The 16,320-nt window shown below is 46.7% G+C and overlaps 1 long non-coding RNA gene across 1 annotated transcript in view; it reads right to left on the bottom strand.

Moving 5' to 3' along the window:
• Positions 1–379, bottom strand: part of LOC311600452 — a 16,403-nt gene extending 16,024 nt beyond the window's left edge. Inside the window, exon 1 of the long non-coding RNA XR_014780255.1 lies at positions 302–379. This is a non-coding gene — a long non-coding RNA (uncharacterized lncRNA). The remainder of the gene's footprint in view (positions 1–301) is intronic.
• Positions 380–16,320: the final 15,941 nt, after the last annotated feature.

The following is a 16,320-nucleotide window of genomic DNA, read 5'->3' as shown; positions in this document are numbered from 1 at the left end:
CATCAGGCACCGTGTGAGGCAGGGCTTGGGAAGCAGGCAGGGGCGGCGATGAACTATCCAACATACGGGCGTGCTCACTGGCCAACGCACCCAGTGGCCACGACGGAGAGCAAGAGGAACCCTTCACAAGTTCTAAACTCATTAGGGCACCATCGTGACCATTGATAAATGAGCCTCCCAAAAATAGCCACCCCTGAGAAACAACAGCTTCGCCCACGTTGCGGCTGACAGCACGCACCGACCGCATTGCTCATTGCTGCAGAGAGAAGTCATTGGTTTATCTTTATCCCGAATTACTCACTTGTTAGCGCCTCAGCAAGCCAACCTTCACTTCAGCTCCCTGCCTCGTCTTATTTAGGGGGAGCAGTTTATGGAACACACTGAAGCAGGCCCGCAGGCTGGCCGGTAACTAGCGTCCCAACGACCGGCGTTAGCTTCATTGCTTGTGCGTGATAGTATCTGCAGCATGTGTAGCGACGTTCTTCTTAAAAAGGCCCAGAACCTAAAAACAGATCCCTGGAATAAAGAGACAACAGCTGAGGCTGAAGGGATTGCTCAGTCATTAGGAGCACTGGCTGCTCTTCCGAAAAACCTGGGTTCAACTCACAGTACCACGTGGTGGCTCACCACTGTTTGTTTGTTTTTTTTTTAAAGATTTATTTACTTACTATATACAATATTTGTCTACATGTATGTCTGTGCACCAGAAAAGGGCACTAGATCTCACTATAGATGATTGTGAGCCACCATGGGGTTGCTGGGAATTGAACTCAGGACCTCTGGAAGAACAGACAGTGCTCTTAACCTCTGAGCCATCTCTCCAGCCCCATCACCACTGTTACCAGAGGCCGGAAGAGGATCTGGCCTCTACCTGTTCCAGGCACACATATGGCTTGCAAACATTCATGCAGGCAAAACACCCATACACATAAAAATAACATTTAAAAAAGAGAGCCAGTTGGATGTAGTGAGGCACATTTTTACTCCTGGCACTCGGGAGGTAGAGGCGAGCTGCTCTCTGTGTGTTCAAAGCCAGCCTGACCTACCTAGTGAGTTCCAGGCCAGCCAGAACTACATAGTGAGAGAGTCTGTCTCGGGGGTTGGGGTGGGCAGGGGATTTGGGGGGGTCAGCTTTCACATCTCTGGTGACAGCTGCGGTCACTTGCTGGCAGATCAGTAACAGCCTTGGAAGTGGTTTACCTTTTCCTCCACTTAGTCTGATTGTTCTCTAAATGGACACTGATCTTTCTAAAGCAAAACCCATTCCTGCCGCCTCCTACTGCACCTGGGGGCCATTTCATCGATTGATCAGGCCTGTATCAATGGACTCCAGAGAAACAGGACCAATGGGATGTGTGTGAACATGCATGGAGACACTGCTATAGCGGAACCGGCTTGTGTGATCTGGACTCGGGAGAGTCTGTAAGTCAGCCTGGCTGGCAGCTCAGGCAGGAGGGGCTGGTTTTGCGTTCTTGTGGAATGAAGAGGCTGGAAAGACCAGCAGGGTTTCTAAACTGGGGTCTGGAGGCAGAATTCTTTCTTCCTCAAGGAATCGTTATCTTAGGGCCATCAACTGACTGCACAAGACCAACCCTCCTTACGGAGGACAATCTGCTTTACTCAAAGCTTAGTGATTTAGCGGTCACGGTGGTCCTGTAATCCCAGGACTCTAGGAGGCAGGAGGGATCTCTGTGAGTTCGAGGCCAGCCTGGTCTACAAAGTGAGTCCAGGAGCGCCAGGGCTACACAGAGAGACTCTGTATCAAAAAACAGAAAGCAAAACAAAACAAAACAAAAGTTTAGTGACTTAAATATTGATCAGATGCCAAGTAATACAATAGCAACAGCTAGGCTAGTGTTTAACCCAACAACCCAAGTATCACAGCCAGGCTGTGCTGACAGTAAAATCAACGTCACATAGCCTCTTTGCCACTCTTGAGGGTTGATAAAAGTCAGGGCCTTTCCACTTACCCTCTTCTACCCTAAGGCTCTGTTCCCTGCCATCCGCATAGCTGCAAGATACCCACACAGTGGCTTCCCCTCTTCCCCTCTGGGTTTTTCTAGATGCCTCTATGACAGCTCTCCAGCAGCCCCAGTGCCAGCCTCCCCTAGCCTTCGTACTCCTTGCCTGTCTCTGCTAACTCTCCTAGACGTTCCCAGTTCCCAAGTGTGGCATACCTCGGAGATGCACTTTCTGCTCGACTACATTTGAGTCATAAACAGGTTGCCGCGCACTGTAAGCGCCTTAATAGTTTGGGCCTTATCTAACTTGAGCGCTTGGCCTGTGATTAAGCTGTTATCCTTCTGCTTGCCCTCCCCCCCCTCCCATAATCTGCTTTGTGAGGCTGGAGTTGGGCTGGAAACCGCATTTGTGCTCTGCAAACTGCCTTCGTGTTAGGCTCTATCAATGGAGGATGCTGTGTGGGGCTGTTTAAATCGGGGGCGGGGGGTGGAGGGAGGCGATGGCGGGAAAACACAGGAATGACTGTGAGGAAAGATGTGTTTTCCCCCGGTGTCTGGTAAAAGCGGCATAACTCTTTGTTGTGTTTTTCACTAGAAGAACCGAGCAAAACAGGGTTAGCAACCTTAGGATCAGCCTGTTGGAATACTTTCAAGCGGGGTTTGGCGTACAGGGGGCTCTCCTTAGGTGTCCGGAACTTGGCCTTTGTGATTAGAGCAGGTAGAAAGGGCGCTATCTCCAGCCTAACAGAGCAGGAGCTAGGATTATAGGCAAGGCTTTGTTTAGCTTATGTGCACTTGAAAGGGATGCTCTGGGGGTGGGAGCGTTAGGGTTCCCTAAAGAAACAGAACCAGTTTGGGTCAATGAAGCTTCATCTCGCTGTAGGCCGTGGTGTAAAGACAGAGAGACTCATGCCTTATCAAAGTGCGGAGAGACCGGAGTGCTCAGCCATGAATGGAGCGAGCGCCTGTACGGTTCCCTGGAAGGCTCAGGAAGCACCGTGGGAGGAGAGAACGAAGAAAGAGTGCAAGCGCCCCAGGAGGGGGTGGGGTGCTGCAAAACACTGACTCCCGGCACAGCAGCACGAGATTGGGCCCGTCAACATCATACATGGAGAGTCTCATGAGGTCACGCCTCACCCTGAAGATTCATAGGCATTTGATGCTTACTCAGGGAGGGAGAAGCAACTTCTTCAGTGGTGGTAGCCACTAGTAAGGTCCCCATGCTCCTGTAAATAACCTCTCACCCATATTCCCATAAGCAACCCTAGCGATACTCACTGGGCCACTAAATACATACATAAAACACACACACACACTTGTGTGTAGTTGTATAGCTGGTAGTGTGAAGTTGTGTAGTTGGTAAGAGAAAGAGGATGTATGGGAGGGGACGGTCAAAAGAGGGTCACAGGGAGTGAACATGATCAAAATACAACATGTACATATATGAAAATGTCATAATGAAACTCATTCTTATATGTAATTAAAAAATCATATGGACAGAACACTCTCCACAGTAGAGTGGAGAGTGGGATATTACTTTCTCACATACTCTGGTGCCTCACCTTTGACCATGTCCCCTGGAGGGGGAGACCTGGTGGCACTCAGAGGAAGGACAGCAGGTTACCAAGAAGAGACTTGATACCCTATGAACATATACAAGGGGAGGTAATCCCCCTCAGGAACAGTCATAGGGGAGGGGAATAAGGGGAAAATGGGAGGGAGGGAAGAATGGGAGGATACAAGGGATGGGATAACCATTGAGATGTAACAAGAATAAATTAATAAAGGAGAAAAAAATCATAAGGCCGGGTGGTGGTGGCGCACGCCTTTAATGCCAGCACTCAGGAAGGCAGAGGCAGGTGGATCGCTGTGAGTTCGAGGCCAGCCTGCTCTACAAAGCGAGTCCAGGACAGCCAAGGCTAACACAGAGAGACCCTGTCTTGAAAAGAAATAATAATAAAATTATATATATATATATATATATATATATATATATATATATATATATATATAATGAAACATAAAAATAATAGGCATGCAACTATAACAAGGAGGTGTCCTCAATTGGCTTACGTCACTGGAGGCTGGATAGTCTAAATATTGCCCTCTGAAGATTAAGGCAAGGAGCTGCGACAAAACACCGTGACCGAAAGCAAGTTGGGGAGGAAAGGGTTTATTGTAGTTCATCACTGAAGAAAACACGATAGGAGCGCAGACAAGGCAGGAACCTGGAGGCGGGAGCTGATGCAGAATCACCTCGGATGTTCCTGGACACGTCTTTACTCTGTTTTATGAGATTTGGGTTCTATGAGTTGCACATCAAATCTTTATAAGTTTAGCTTTTAAAAAAATTTTAACCTTTATTTTTATTTGATGTGTAATGGATGTTCTGATTGCATGTCTGTCTGTATACCACATGCATATAATGCCTGCAGAGGTCTCTAGGGGAGATAAACCTGTTTTTGTTTTGATCCCAAGTGTGGGATGGGGAAGAGAGTAGGATGTTTACCACTCAGATGTGAGAGGGCAGGCTGTTTACCACTCAGATGAGAGAGAGCAGGCTGTTTACCACTCAGATGTGAGAGGGCAGGCTGTTTACCACTCAGATGTGAGAGGGCAGGCTGTTTACCACTCAGATGTGAGAGGGCAGGCTGTTTACCACTCAGATGTGAGAGGGCAGGCTGTTTACCACTCAGATGTGAGAGGGCAGGCTGTTTACCACTCAGATGTGAGAGGGCAGGCTGTTTACCACTCAGATGTGAGAGGGCAGGCTGTTTACCACTCAGATGTGAGAGCCGGATGTTTTTCCACAGATGTTGACGCACTTCAAGGGGGGCTTGGTTGTCGCCAGCTGAAAAACATCCTTGAACAGACTGAGAGGATACACATATGAGCCCAAAAACAGGAGGCAGAGTTTTGTTGTTGTTGTTGTTGTTGTTGGGACTTGGCTTTTGACTGCTCATCCCTGCACTTCAAGACATGCCTAGAGAGAACCGCTCCAGGGAAAGCTTCAAGGCTTTGGATCCGAGCTGAGGCTTCAGGTTCCGGTTGCTCCAGGTTCCAGCAGCAACCTTGGTGGAATTGCTGGTCTGCTGCAATCCTGCTGACTATACCAGGAGAGTCGTTCCTAGGAACTGACACCCAGGTTTCATTGCTGTTTTTCCTTAGTCTTCTTTCCCTCTTATTTAGGCTAGTCGGGTTGTAAGGGAGGTAGGCTCGTTTAATAAGTTCATAATAAAATAGAATTATTAAGAAAATTTAACTCGGGAGGCTGAGGCAGGTCGATCGCTGTGAGTTCGAGGCCAGCCTGGTCTACAAAGCGAATCCAGAACAGCTAAGGCTACACAAGAAACCCTGTCTCGAACAACCAAAAAGAAAGAAAGAAGGAAAATTGAACCTACAGAGGTCAGAAGAGAGCATTACATCCTTTGGAACTGAAGTTACAGTTTTTGAGCTGCCATGTGGTACCTGGGAATCAATACTGGGTCCTCTGGAAAACAGCCACTGCTCTTATCCACTGAGCCATCGCTCTAGTCCCAATCCTAGTAAGTTTTTATCATAGTAAATTGAATTTCAGCACTTGGGAGGCAGAGACAGGTGAATCTCTGTAGTGTGAGGCCAGTCTGGTATACATAGTGAGTTCCAAGACAGCCAGGGCTATGTAGAAAGACCCTGTGTCAAAACAAAACAAAAACAGCTGGGCGTGGTGGCGCATACCTCTAATCTCAGCACTCGGGAGGCAGAGGCAGGCGGATTGCTGTGAGTTCGAGACCATCCTGCTCTACAAAGTCTAGGCTAGCCAAGGCTACACAGAGAAACCCTCTCTCAACCCCCGCCCCCCCCAAAAAAAACCCCAAAACAAACAAAAAATAAATGAACTTGAAGGTTTATCTAGTGGTGGGTGACGGGAGACAAGTGGTGACATAAGTTAGTATTGACTTTTGGAATTTAGATATGTGAAGAGAAGTGCAAACGGCCAGTGAGTGCACAAAGCAACAGGCTGTGCTATTATTTAGCTGCTGTCTGTTAGCTCCAAACCACTCTTCTCTACGCTGCTGAACCAGGGGCTCTGCAAGTCATACCCTCTGCTTTGCCAAAACAGGCTCCCTATTGGTGAGCGAGGAGGAGGAGCAGCAGACTGGAGAGGGCGAGGGGGCCGGCTCCTTTCTTTGGGTTGTCTGAGTGTGTGAACGTCACCCAGCAATCCCTCTTCACCCTGGATGCATCGGTTGCTCCCTACGGGTTGTCTGAAGACAGTTGGCAGCTTTCCTCCCATTCTTGCAGGCCAACCCCATCCTGCTTTAGTTTAAAAAACCACAGTAACAGCTGGCTAAGGAGTGCCCCTCCTTGGCGATCTGAGCCTCACTCTACAGGCCTTCTCACCTAAGCTTGAGGTTTGACCATCTAAACCTTCCCTTGGTTCTCCCATCCCAAGGGGTTGGTTGGTTGCTTCTGGAATTGCTGTTTCCAAGATACATTGATTTTTTTTTTTTTTTTTTGCCTATATTTTATCACCTACCCAGGATCAAAGCTATACAGTGGGTATGAGGAACCTGGCTCACAGAGCAAATTAAGGTACCTTCCTTTGGTCTCAGAGCTGATGACAGTCAGACTTTGATAGGGCTAATAGGCAATATTTTTTTCATATGATTCAGTTTCCTGTTTTGGCCATACTCTGCAGGTACCTGAATGGACCAAGCCTTTATCCTAGCAGGTTGTTTCAGAAGCAGTGGGTTTAACACTGTGGGGTTCTGCTTCTCTGGAGAAGGAAGAAAGGATGGAGAAAAGGATGGAGAGGACGGAGGGATACAGAGAGAGAGGAGAAGAGGAGAAAGATGTTTGCATGTTGTTAAGACTGGACTTAGGGGCTGGAGAGATGGCGCAGAGGTTAAGAGCACTGTCTGCTCTTCCAAAGGTCCTGAGTTCAATTCCCAGCAACCACATGGTGGCTCACAACCACCTATAATGAGATCTTCTGGTCTGCAGGTGTACATGCAGGCAAAACACTGCATACGTAATGAAAAAAAATAAATATTAAAAAAAAAAAAAAGACTGGACTTAGATCTTGGTTAACATCTCAGAATTACCTTTTACCACTTAGAACTTACACCAACCAAGTAGAACCCCCTGCTTTTGTTAGATTCCATTTATTTGCCACATACTCATGCCAAAAAAAAAAAAATTTTTTTTTTTTAAAGTAAGACATCAATTTATGGTCTATGACTGCCCCTTAGAGGAAAAATTGAAGAACTGCCTCCATAACTGCAGTTTCTGCAAGTCAGAGTCATTGGTAACTCTGAGCTCTTTGATTTGCAAGGCTTTCCTTCTTCATGGGGATTGAGAAGAGTTAGAGGCCCAGGGAGATTGCTCAAGTAGTAAAGTCCTGTCCTGAAAGCACAGGACATGGGTTCACTCCATAGAAACCCATGTTTTAAGAACAAAAACAAAAGCCGGGCGTCGTGGTGGTGGCCGCCTTTGACCCCAGCCCTTGGGAGGCAGAGACGAGAGGATCTCTGTGAGTTCAAGGCCAGCCTGGTCTACAAAGCAAGTCCAGAACAGTCAGGGCTACACAGAGAAACCGTGTCTTGAAGGAAAAAAAAAAAAAGAGCAAAACAAAAACAAAAAAACCCAGGTGTGCGGTGGGGCTCGGTGGCACACACTTTTAATCCCAGCACTTGAGGGGCAGAGGTGGGTGGATCTGAGATTGAGGCTGGTTGACAAAGCCTGTTCCGTGAGAGCCAGGGCTACACAGATAAAAACCAAACCAAATTAAAACCGACCAAACAAAAACCAGATGTGGGCCGCTGGGCGTGGTGGCGCACGCCTTTAATCCCAGCACTCGGGATCCGCCGCAGAGGCAGGCGGATCGCTGTGAGTTCGAGGCCAGCCTGGTCTACAAAGTGAGTCCAGGACAGTCAAGGCTACACAGAGAGACCCTGTCTAGAAAAACCAAAAAAAAAAAAACCAAAACAGATGTGGTGGTAATGCAAATGTGAGCGTGGGCGGAGACAGGCAGCTCCCTGGACTTTACAGGACAGCCGGCCTCAAACTCCTCCACATCGCTGAAAGACCCTGTCTCAAAACTAAGTAGATGGTGCCTGAGGTTCTGACCTCCAACCATATGAAAACATGTACAGACAAACACACACACACACACACACACACACACACACACACACACACACACACTGGAGGGGAGAGAGACAGACAGACAGACAGACAGACATATACACACAGAAGCGTGCACACAGGCACAAACACGCTTGTCCTTAAGTTGCCTAATGTGGGTACAGAAAGTCAGAACCCCAGAGAACCAAGTCCCATGAAAATTTACCCACCAACAATAACAGCAACCACGCCTTAGAGAAACAGACTGTCCCTGAGTTTTGCAAACTACAGTAAATAGCCAACTAGACAAATAAATAGAAATCCAAGCCAACATGACATGATTCATCTTATTAGGATAAAAGAGGTTTACAGTCTTTCATCCTAAACTTATCTGAGTTCGGGAGACTAGAGAGATCGGTGAGTCCTAAGAGCACCTATTACTCTGGCAGGGGACCCAAGTCTAATCCCCAGCACCTTTTTTTGGTGACTCACAACCGCCTATAACTCCAGCTCCAGAGGATCCTCTGGCCTCCAAGGGTGCCTGAAGACACCCCCTGTGTGTGTGTGTGTGTGTGTACACATATACACACATACACACATGTGAGTACACACACTCTAAAGCTTTAAGTTCATATGAGTTTGGGGAGTTTAGAAGGTTGTCTTCTGACTTCCAACCATACAAACACGCATGCGCGCGCGCACACACACACACACACACACACACACACACACACACACACACTGGAGTGGAGAGGGAGAGCCACACAGAGAGGTATACACACATAAGCATGGATATAACAATATATAGTGCAGCTGGACTGGCTTCTCACCATCAAATATCCCAGTGACAAAACATATTAAGTAGGGTAAATAGAGGTTAAAGGGTGTCCTGTAAGCCCACAATAGGCTTTGCTGCCCAGTGAGTTTACTCAATGGCCTTCCTTACTTCCAACCAACCAACCAACAAATCTATCTGCTTCTAGTTTTCAAAAACTTTTTAATTTTGAAATTACAGATAAGGATTTTAGATTACATAACCGATGCCGAACTAATCCAGGAACAGTATGAGAAAAGAAAATTCAGTCCAAATTTAATTGTGAATCTATTGGCAGAAATACTAAAATAAATACTAGAAAATAGATCCCGGAACTATATAAAGTCAGTACGTTCTGGGGCAGGGGAGATGGCTCAGTTGGTAAAAGTGTGTGCCACACAGGTGTGAGGACCTGAGTCTGGATTCCCAGCTCCCATGGGAAAACCTGGGGTGGTGGCTTTGGGCACCTATAACACTGATGGAGGCGGAAACAGGAGGAACCCTGGAGCTCACTGGCCAGCTAGCCCAGCAGAGTCAACCAGCTGTGTGTTCAGCGAGAGACCTGCCATCAACCTCTGGCTTCCACATGCACGTGCACACACGTGTACACACAAATCACGTACACCTAGACGAATACACAAATACTTCCGTGTGTGTGTGTGTGTGTGTGTGTGTGTGTGTGTGAGAGAGAGAGAGAGAGAGAGAGAGAGAGAGAGAGAGAGAGAGAGAGAGAGAGACGGGATGATGCATCTCCATCTCACTGAGAGGCCCAGCAGCTGTCCAACACCCAAGTCCTGCCGTCATTCATCCACGGGGAACATGCAGCTGCCGTGGAAAGCAAGGCATGGGGGCATCACTCTGCCTCACGGTGTCAGCTTGCACTTCTCACTAATGTTTTCTACAGTTCTCGTTGTATGAGCAGATGGCGTGCACGCCCACCGGCAACACCTCCAAACCCGCACAACAAAGGCTGCGTGCACAATACCCCATTTATCTTCACTCTGCAGTTTCCATGGAAACTGTAGAATTGAAGACCAAGGTCAGTGCCATTCGGGCTTGCATGGGCCTTCAGACTGATCCTAATTTCCCTTTATTCAAAAATGGGGCAGTTTGTTAGGAAATCGGAAATCTATCACTCTCAATGCCAGCTAAATGGTAAAGGGTAAAATGACATGAGTTTTTCAAAGATACAGAAATAGCAGTAAAAAATTAAGCATGGATTTAAAAAATTTTTTTTTATTTTAATGGTTAGCAAGGGCTACAGAGATGGCTCAGTGCTGAAAAGCATTTTCTGCTCTTGCAGAGGAGCTAGGTTTGGTTCACAGCACTGGCATGGTAGCTTATAACCACCTGTAATCCAGGTTTGATGCCCCCTTCTGGCTTCCGTGGGCACTGCAGGAGCATGGTGTACTTACATTCACTCAGGCAAACACACTTACACTCATTAAACACAAAGAAATATATATATATATATATATTTTAAATCTGACAGCAAGTTAAAAATGGAAGGGAGGGGCCAGCCGTCGTGGCATATCTTTTAATCCCAGCACTCAGGAGGCAGGAACTGGTGGGTCTCTGTGAGTTCAGGGCCAGCCTGGTCTTACAAAGTTAGTTCCAGGACAGCCAGGACTACAGGGTAAAACAAAACAAAACAAAAGCGAGAATGAGAACAAGGCAGCACTATTGCTACATTGCAGATAATGCTCCTGTCAATTCAGAAATATCCAGAGAAACACTATTTGAACTAATATGAGAGCTCAGGAGAACTGCTAAAAATGGGCACAATAACAACAGCCCAAGCCAGGATATTAGTATTTTAAAAAATAAGAAAAAGAAGAAGGAGGAGGAGGAGGAGGAGGAGGAGAAGAAGAAGAAGGAGAGGAAGAAGAAGAAGAAGAGGAAGAAGAAGAAGGAGAGGAAGAAGAAGAAGAAGAAGAAGAAGAAGAAGAAGAAGAAGAAGAAGAAGAAGAAGAAGAAGAAGAAGAAGAAGAAGAAACAGGGAAGGTGATGAGTGACTAGGCTGCCAGAGAGCCCCAGTGATCCACTATACTCTACCTTCCAAGGGCTGGGATTGCAAGTGTGCACCATACACTGTGCGTTACTCTTCACAGGGCTCTGGACACCAGACTCAGTCCGCGTGCTTCTGTGACAAGCACTTTACTGGCCGAGCCGCCCCCAAGCGGCTGACAGTTTCTTAATGTATTCTTTTTTAAAAGATGTATTTATTTATTTTATGTATATGAGTCCTCTAGCTCCATGTACCTCTGCAGGCCAGGAGAGGGCGCCAGATCCCAGTATAGATGGTTGTGAGCCACCATGTGGGTGCTGGGAATTGAACTCAGGACCTCTGGAAGAGCAGACAGTGCTCTTAACCACTGAGCCATCTCTCTAGCCCTCTTAATTTATTGTTGTTGTTATTTACTTATTTGAGTGTTCACACACACACACACACACACACACACACACACACACACACACACACGCTGCAGTGTCCATCTGAAGGTCAGAGGACACTTCCCAGGAGTTGGTTCTTTCCTTCCACCGTGTGGTTTCCAAGGATCAAACTCAGGTTGTCAAGTTTGGAGGTCATTGCCTCTACCCACTGAGTTGTCCTGATGTCCTGACTTTGTGTGTGGGAGGCATGTAAAAATTTATACTTTAATTGTTATGATGGTAAACTATCAGTCTTACGCGTTTTCTATCCCAGAGCTCCCATCCAACTGCTTGCAACAGAGACACCTGGTAGCCACTGTCCCAGCTTTTGACTTAAATGGTAGTTGTTGAGTATAGATCAGACTGACTCAGGTTAAAAACAGACATCAAGCTGGTTAAAATGTAGCAATTTTGCTCTTCTATACCTGTATTGTTTTGGTTTTGGTTTTGGTTTTGTTGTTCTTTTGTTTTTTCCAGACAGGGTTTCCTTTGTGTAGCCTTGACTGTCCTGGACTCGCTTTGTAGACCAGGCTGGCCTCGAACTCACAGCGATTCACCTGCCTCTGCCTCCCGAGTGCTAGGATTGAAGGTGTGCGCCACCACTGCCCGCCCTGCTTTGTTTTTTTTTGTTTGTTTGTTTTCTTCTTGAGACTGGGTTTCTCTGTGTAGCCCTGGTTATACTGGAACTTGCTCTGTAGACCAGGCTGGCCTCCCTCTCACAGAAATCTGCCTGCTTCTGCCTTCCAGAGTGCTGGCATTCACAGTGTGGGCCGCCACCACCAGGCTACATCTGTGTTTCCTAACATCTCCTTTGAGTTGTTATTACTATGTGTGTTATGTCTATATATTTGATAAACACAACAGAAAATTTTATTGTGTGTGATGCTAGAACAAGGGCTTTGCACATGCTGGGCAAATATATTGATCTGCTCAGAGACAGGCTGTTTTAGCTGCTTCTAGTCCCACAGTCTCCCTGCTTACAAACACTGATTCAGTTAAAAGTCAAAAGACTCCTGGCAACTGTGGTTGCCAAGAGCTACGGACTTTGATTTGGTTTGTTCTTTCTTTCTTTCTTTCTTTTTTTTTTCCTCCAGTGCTGAAGATGGAAGCCATGGCCTTGCTCATGCTAGGCAAATGCTTTGACAATTGAGCTACATCCCAAACCTCAGGCTCATTCTTCTTCTTTGGGAGCCTGCTGCAGTGTGGCTCTTAGCATCTGGCCTACCACATTCATGTTTGCGGCTCCTGCTAGGGCTGTTGATGCACATAAATACACCTCCTATGATGGCAGCCCACGGCCTGTGATTCAGCCTCTGTGGGAGAGGCCCAGACACCCAGTGTGCTAAGAATAGAATTTTCCATTTCAACTTTATTTAAAAGAAGCCTTTTCTCTGCTTCATTCATCAGATATTAAAACTCTAACTAAATGCCAAAGAACTGTACAGTGGGCTGGGGATACTGTGGCAAACAAACAAACAAACAAACAAACAAAAAACTGACAAGATCCTTGGCACTCAGAATGTGCTTTCTCTTGTAAGGGAGAAGAGGATGTAGAAAATGAACACAATACAACTTGTGTCAAGTTGTGGTGTGAAACCTGCCCCTGTGTAGTATAGAAAAGGATGCTTCCTACTTTCCTACTCACTTGCCCAAACCCAGAGAGCTGTTTAGATGGATAATCCTAAAACCCATTAGCATGTGAAAAGATGAGTCCTGTCTCTTTTGTCAGAGCTTGAGTTCCTCACTGACATCATAGGTCAATGTTTCCGGAGCATTTAATGAGAGACACGTGTGGCTTGTCACAACTTCTGCATGCCGATGGTTATGCCCTCTGGCCCAGTTACTTCTGGGACTCTTTCTAAAGGGGATGATGGACCTGGTCTGGCTGAGTGAGGGTTTCAATCGCTGCAATGAAACACCATGACCCAAAAGCAAGTTGGGGAGGAAAGGGTTTATTTGGCCTATACTTTCACATCACAGTTTATCATCAAAGGAAGTCAGGACAGGAACTCAAGCAGGGCAGGAACCTGGAGGCAGGAGCTTATGCAGAGGCCGTGGAGGGGTGCTGCTTACTGGCTTGTTCATCATGGCTTGCTCAGCCTGCTTTCTTTTTTTTTTTTTTTTTTTTTTTGTCTTTTGAGACAGGGTTTCTCTGTGTAGCCTTGGCTGTCCTGGACTCGCTTTGTAGACCAGGCTGGCCTCGAACTCACAGCGATCCGCCTGCCTCTGCCTCCCGAGTGCTGGGACTAAAGGCGTGCGCCACCACGCCCGGCTCAGCCTGCTTTCTTATAGAACCCAGGACACCCAGCCCAGGGATGGCGCCACCTACATGGGCTTGGCCCTTCCCCATTGATCACTAATAAGGAAAATGCCTTACAGCTGGATCTTTTTTGTTTGTTTGTTTGTTTGTTTTTTCAAGACAGGGTTTCTCTGCGGAGCCTTGGTTGTCCTGGAACTCACTCTGTAGACCAGGCTGGCCTTGAACTCACAGAAAACCACCTGCCTCTGCCTCCTGAGTGCTGAGATTAAAGGTGTGCATGACCACCACCCAGCTACAGCTGGATATATTTTTTTAAATAATTTTTTAAAAATTTTATGTGAATTGACGTTTTGCCTGCATGTATGTCTGTGGGTGTTGGATCTTGGAGTTACAGACAGTTGTGAACTTGCATGTAGGTACTGGGACTTGAACCCAGGTCCTCTGGAAGAGCGGTCAGTGCTCTTAACCGCTGAGCCATCCATTTCTCTAGCCCCTTATGGATCTTATGGAGGCATTTTCTCAACTGAGGCTCCCTCCTCTCTGATGACTCTAGTTTGTGTCAAGTTGACATAAACTAGCTAGCACATGATTTTTAGCAAAACAAAACAAAAAAAAAACTGTGCTGTGAAAAATGAATACTGTGGTATTGCATGTTCTACTGTAGGGGCAAAATTAATGCCATATCCTATATGTAATTTATATTCTGCAATTAATGATGGTCTGTATGAGAACTTGTCCTCCAGGTGCCCTTCTCCCCGCATTCTGGGAATGACACCTGCCAGCACTCTCCAGAAACTCCACTGGAACAATTAGATTCAATTAATGCCCAGTGATCCTCTGAGAGAAAACAACTGCCCTGGGGATTCAGCTTGCTGGCCCCAACCTGCCTGAAGGTCTGCATTCCTGAGACTCACCACTTTCTCTTGAGACCCAGCCTCCACCAACCTGCCTGAAGGTTGACATTCCTGAGACTCACGAACCCCCTTATGGTTTTTTCCTTACTTCCCTGGGACCCCCACCCCTAATTACAGTTTTTCCTTATAAACCCATTGCCCTTTAAGCTCAGGTATCACTCTCCTATCCTGCTGCGTCAGGAAGGATTGTGATCCGAAGCTCTGGGCCCATGATACAGGACCCTGTGTATATTGCATTGGTATTGAATCCTGGTGGTCTTTTTTGGGGGGCGGGGTCTCACGATCTGGGTAATCTCGGCATACCACTATAAACAAACTCAATGGTTATTTTGCTAACGTGAGCAAATTGGTTAAGCTCACTGGCTGTCTATGTAAAATGAGATGATAACGTCTACCTCCAAAAGCTTGTGCGTGGGTCCTGCCTGTGGCTCAGGCCTGTAATCTTAACAGTTCAGAAGCAGAGGCAGACAGATCTGTGAGTCTGAGGTCAGCCTGGTTCCACATAGCTGTTTACAGGCCAGCCAGGGCTAGATAGTGAGACTCAGTCTAAAAATGGAAGCCTCTGTTGTGATGCACCTCAGTCCGGATACTGCTTGTTGAGCAAACACGAGGAAGGACCTGAGTTCAAGTTCTAAGAACCCATGTAGAAAAGCTAAGGGTGGTGGAGCATCCATCCATCTGGTACTTGAAGTTTCAGAGTTAGACCGAGGAGGCCCTCCCTACATACACTGTGGCATGCATGCATACTCACAACACACATAAACGCACTCACATTAACCCCACCACCACATGCACACTGGATTAAAAAAAAAAAAATTGTATGTTTAAGTGGCACCAGGCACAGACATAACACTCCTGTAGTTCCAGCGCTAGGCTCCCTACAATCTTTACGGAGCTGCTGCTTAGACTATTAGATTTCAGCTCTCTGTTCAGATGGATAAGGGATGTGTCCTTGTACGGCCAGGTGTAGCAGAGAAAAGAGTGATCTTTGTGACTTACCTGCCACTGTCATGTGAAGTTGGTACGGAGAAAAGAGATGTATTGTGAATTAAAGGGGGGGGGGAGCAGTTTCCCACCGTGTGGTTGTCTCATGTCTAAGATAGGGTCTCATGTAGCACAAGGCGGTCTTAAACACAGGCTGGCCTTGAACTCTTGACTCTCCTGCCTCTATCTGCCAATGCTGGCATTACAGACGTGTGCTACCATACCCATAACAGGGTGTATCCCAGATTGGCTTTGAACTTGAAACCCTCCTGCCTCAATCTCTTCAATATGGCTGCGTGGCTTTTTTTTTTTTTCTTCTAGTGCAGGTCCCTTCTACAGTCCTCTGACAGCAACTGGATGACCCAGAATCCAACTGAACTCAATTCTGGGCTAACACAGAGAACACAGCTTAAGGATTCAGCCGCATCAGACTGCCCCCACTTTAGTCTCCTGGCTACCTGTACCTCTGCCCAGCTGACTACACATCTGCGAGCTCCCCTGACCCCTTTCTCCTCAGATTCAGTAATTCTTGAAAGCACTCAACAGAACTCAAAAAAAAAAAGGATACATTAAGAGAGCAGCAGTTGGGCTGGAGAGATGGCTCAGAGGTTAAGAGCCCGGTCTGTTCTTCCAGAGGTCCTGAGTTCAATTCCCAGCAACCACATGATGGTTCATAACCATCTATAATGAGATCTGGTGCCCTCTTCTGGCAGCTATGTGTAATAAATAAATAAAATCTTTAAAAAAAAAACAAAGAAAGAAAAGAAAAGAAAAAAAGAGAAAGATTTAAAAGAGCAGCAGTTTATTATAACAGGTACAACCGAGGGAGAGCCTAATGGAAGATGC

The sequence above is a fragment of the Acomys minous genome (assembly GCF_964271855.1).
Source record: "Acomys minous genome assembly, chromosome: 6".
NCBI classification, from domain to species: Eukaryota; Metazoa; Chordata; class Mammalia; order Rodentia; family Muridae; genus Acomys; species Acomys minous.
This window is presented reverse-complemented; position numbering and strand designations above follow the sequence as displayed.